Below are 5,000 nucleotides of genomic sequence, written 5' to 3' on the forward strand. Positions count from 1 at the left end.
GAAAAATATCCGCCATTTTGATGTTGGCTGGGAATCGCGTTACTATAGTAAACAAGCGCTGATCGGCCGTTCATGAAAACAAGTTGCTGCTCGCTCGTTTAACTCAAAATTAGTCAAAACGATCTCTCTAAAATGATATGAATGTGACTTCTTAAGGTTTTCTTCACGGTCAAAACCACACAACATTCTATTAATGATTACGTCCGAGGCAAAAAGGAATATTGACAGGTCGACCGAGAGTTGAACTCGTGAGACGACAAACATCAATGCGAAGTGTAGCGAGAGTCAAGCTATTGTTTGTCTTGTCCTATTCTATATAGAGAAAAGGATAAATAGTATAGCCTCGTGTGTGAGTGGTTGCGTGTCATAGTCTTGTTTTTAAATTGTTTCTGTTGTTTATGTGTGTAGTGATGACTCTCTCACACTCAATTTCAATGCCGAAAGAGGAATTCCCGCACACAAGAAAGGGGAATTGGGGTGGTATTTGGCATACATATTGTATAGTATCTAGTTCTAAATAGATAACTGATTAGAATTATATTATGATATATAAACACAATGCCAAATACAATCCCAAAGTTTCCTTATTTCAAATGAAGTAAAGCTCCAAAACCTAATGGTAGTGATTGTAGTACTGAGTGTTAGTGTTAGTGAGGTGATGTGGTGTTGGTGGTGGTCGTAGTTGTAGTAGTAATAGTGATGATGATGTGGTGGTGGTGATGATTGTAGTTGTAGTAGTAGTGGTAGTGATGATGATGTGGTGGTGGTTGTAGTAGTAGTGGTAATGGTAATGATATGGTGGTGGTGGTGGTTGTAGTAGTAGTGGTCGTGATGATGATGTGGTGGTGGTGTTTGTAGTAGTAGTGGTAATGATGCGGCTTTGTGGTCTAGTAGTATGACACACGCTTCCGGATCGGAAGGTCCTGGGTTCGAGCCTCGCGCTCGGCGCATAGTTGAGTCCTTGGAAAAGGCTCTTTACTCACATTCTCTCACCGTACTCAGGTGTAAAATGAGTACCTGGCCGTTAACAGGGTTGTCTTTGTCCGAAAAATTGTAATATCGCCTAACAGGCGTCATGTCCCGTCCTACATGTTAAATGTTGACCAGGGACCCCTTGTAAAGCGCTTTGAGCACATTTAGTAGATATTGCACTATATAAAGCTCAATTAAAAAAAAAATATTTCAATGATGATGATATGGTGGTGGTGGTTGCAGTAGTAGTAGTGGTGGTAGTGATGATAATGTGGTGGTGGTTGTAGTTGTAGTAGTAGTGATAGTGATGATGATGTGGTGGTGGTTGTAGTAGTAGTGGTAGTAATGATGATGTGGTTGTGGTGGTTGTAGTAGTAGTTGTAATGGTGATGATATGGTGGTAGTGGTGGTTGCAGTAGTAGTGGTAGTGATGACGATGTGGTTGTGGTGGTTGTAGTAGTAGTGGTAATGGTAATGGTAATGATATGGTGGTAGTGGTGGTTGTAGTAGTAGTGGTAATGGTAATGATATGGTGGTGGTTGTAGTAGTAGTGGTTGTGATGACGATGTGGTTGTGGTGGTTGTAGTAGTAGTGGTAGTGATGCTATTGTGGTGGTGGTTGTAGTAGTTGAGGTAGTGATGTGGTGGTGGTTGTAGTAGTAGTGGTGGTGGTGGTTGTGGTAGTAGTGGTAATGATGATGATATGGTGGTGGTGGTTGCAGTAGTAGTGGTAGTGATGACGATGTGGTTGTGGTGATTGTAGTAGTGGTAGTGATGATGATGTGCTGGTGGTGGTGTAGTAGTAGTGGTAGTGATAATGATGTGGGGCTGGTGGTTGTAGTAGTAGTGTTAGTGATGATATTGTGGTGGTGGTTGTAGTAGTAGATGATGTGGTGGTTGGAAAACACATTACAGGTTATTATAATACACGATTACACACATTCTCTAACTTCATTTTTTGACAGCTTCGTTGTGCCATAAATATACGCAACAGTTCTGAAACATTTTATTGTGGATTTTGATATTGTTTGTTGTTTTTCTTGTGTCGTTATGTTGACATAGATACCGAATGAATGGTGATTACTACATTCTCAGCCAACAACAAAATGGCGCTGAATGCTTTCATTGGTGACATTTTTTAGGCTTCGTACGTATTCTCATTCGTTTAATTCTATGTTCTGTCCAATATCTCATTTTTCTTTGTTGCCTCATTCATCGTGTTTTCTAGACCATAAAAGAGAAACGAAACGTCCGCATAATTTGTCTTCGTATATTAAATTGATTATTATTATTATTATTATTATTATTATTATTATTATTATTATTATTATTATTATTATTATTATTATTATTATTATTATTATTATTATTATTATTATTATTATTATTATTATTATTATTACGGGACATGGCTAAGAACCGGATCGCCTGAAGAGTATCAGTGCAGCCAATGTCCCACCAACACAGGGACCGAGAGGCATAGGTCAAGTCAATAGTCTCTCTCTCTCTCTCTCTCTCTCTCTCTCTCTCTCTCTCTCTCTCTCTCTCTCTCTCTCTCTCTGTGTGTGTGTGTGTGTGTGTGTCTTTAATTGACTATAATTTCATCATAGTTCGTATCCATTGTTTGATTTTGTCAACGGTGAGAAATGGTTTTCAAGTTTTTAGTTAAATAGGAAAAAGGGGTGTCCATTATAAAGTATTTCCCCGATTTCAAAAACTTATTATTCTAAAACCATTATAGATATTTACATCAATGGGGTTTTCACCATCTTCTCAGGAAAAGTCATTCATAATTTATGCCGATAAGTCATCAACCACTAAAGTTAGCCGAATAAGCATGAAGTTAACACATTTCATTTTCTCGCCTTCTGTTTCGGAATCACAACAGTGCATAAAAATTCTCTTTGTGTAATGTGATTGAATAAACCGAAATAGCCATATACACTCAACAAGGTTTCATAGCCTAGTTGGCAGACCATTACAGGACATGAAAGCGATTTTTTTTAAAACAGAGAAACGGGTTTACACAATTTGCTGAGACCTAAAGTCAATGTTTGGTATTGGCAGATCTATAGGCCCATCTTTTTTCTACTCTGCTAACAATTAGATAGTTTAAATGTCTATTTTGATATGTTAGAATTTTATGCTGCATCTCATTTTCACTAATATCGGCCATAGATAATTTTTCAGTAAGATGGTGTTTCCTGAGACAGGTCGTTCGCAAATTTCTAAACGACACGTTTTCAGACAGATGGATTGAGAGAGATGAACTCGATTGCCTTGCCGTCTGGATGACAGGAAAGTTCTCCGTATCACTTTTTTTTCCATTTGGGCTACACCAGAGACATTTAATCAGCTCTCATACGAGGGGATCCCGATAGCTCAGTTGGTAGAACACTCGCTTCATACGCAAAGGGACAAAGATCGATCCCGGGTGCAGTTGATATTATTTTCTGACCCCACTCCATCCAGCAGTGAATGGATAGCTGTTAGATTCTGTTGGAGTCTGTTGGATTTGGCGGAAAGTAACTAAAGTCGAGCCCTTTTTTTCGTGGCTTTGTTTTACATATACCTCTTATATAAAAATATATATATATATATATATATATATATATATATATATATATATATATATATATATATATATATATATATACAGACGCCCCACCCCTACTTAGTGGTATCTGCTGAAATCAGTACCAGACACTATACTATCACTCCGTCGGCCGTGTCAATGTGCCTCGTTATCTCAGATTCAGTATAATTACCTCCATCTAACTATTATCAACATGACCACTTCTCCTGCCGTCACAGGCACCACCCTCGCCTAATAAAGTCATCACCAATACCACCCAAACATACCACAACCACCACCTTCTTCTTCTTCTTCTTCTTCTTCTTCTTCTTCTTCTTCTTCTTCTTCTTCTTCTTCTTCTTCTTCTTCTTCTTCTTCTTCTTCTTCTTCTTCTTCTTCTTCTTCTTCTTCTTCTTCTTCTTCTTCTTCTTCTTCTTCTTCTTCTTCTTCTTCTTCTTCTTCTTCTTCGTCGTCGTCGTCTTCTTCTTCTTCTTCTTCTTCTTCTTCTTCTTCTTCTTCTTCTTCTTTCCTTCTTCTTCTTCTTCTTCTTCTTCTTCTTCTTCTTCTTCTTCTCTTACTACTACTACTACTACTACTACTACTATTACTTGGTTTTTGTTTGTTTGTTTTTGTTGTTTTGTTTTATTGTTTTGTTTTTGTTTTGTTTTGCTTTTTCATAGAGATAGCCAAGTGGATCTTAATTGCACCTACACCGGAGGAAACGAAGAGTGCAGATTGCATCTCGTCTTGTTTTTGTTTTTCCATGAGCAAAACATGTTGCCCCTGTTGCTCACTTTGCGATGCTGCGCTGCGACTAACGCTTAAGTCGATACTCGAAATGGACCACACAGAAAAGATGAATGAAGGGATTTATTTTTCATTTATCTTTATACTCGAGGAATTGTTATATCATCGATAATAACAAGAAATGAAGTGAGTAGAAAAGTGCCAGAAGACAACAGAGAATAAAAAAAACTTCGAGGCGATGTGGGCTCGAACCCACGATTTTACTGGGACGACAACTCTGAATAGCTGGGAGAGGGTAGCTCTACAGTCGAAGCTATCCATCACTCCAAGAAAAAAAAAAAAGAAAAAAAAAGTGGTATCAAGCATGGTATCTATCTTGAACCGTTCTCCCGACTTCTTGCGGCATGGGTTCAACACGCAAACACTGCGAAGTTTGTTAGCCAACATTTAAGCTTCATATCCATACTATTCTCAACACAAACATATAACAGAGAGACGGTTGAGACATTGAGTATGATCGATATTGGGGTTGAATATTTAATCAGAAAGGCGAGTGTTGATAATATCTAGAAATGAAGTGAGTAGAAAATTACCAGAAGACAATAGAGAATTTTAAAAAACTTCGCGGCGTTGGGGGCTCGCCACGATCTTACTGGTACAACTCCGCCTGGTGAAATAGGCAAAAGCAATTCTTTGCTAGTCATATA

Source organism: Berghia stephanieae, chromosome 1 (assembly GCF_034508935.2).
Source record: "Berghia stephanieae isolate SIO BIC M18660-M18661 chromosome 1, UCSD_Bste_1.3, whole genome shotgun sequence".
NCBI classification, from domain to species: domain Eukaryota; kingdom Metazoa; phylum Mollusca; class Gastropoda; order Nudibranchia; family Aeolidiidae; genus Berghia; species Berghia stephanieae.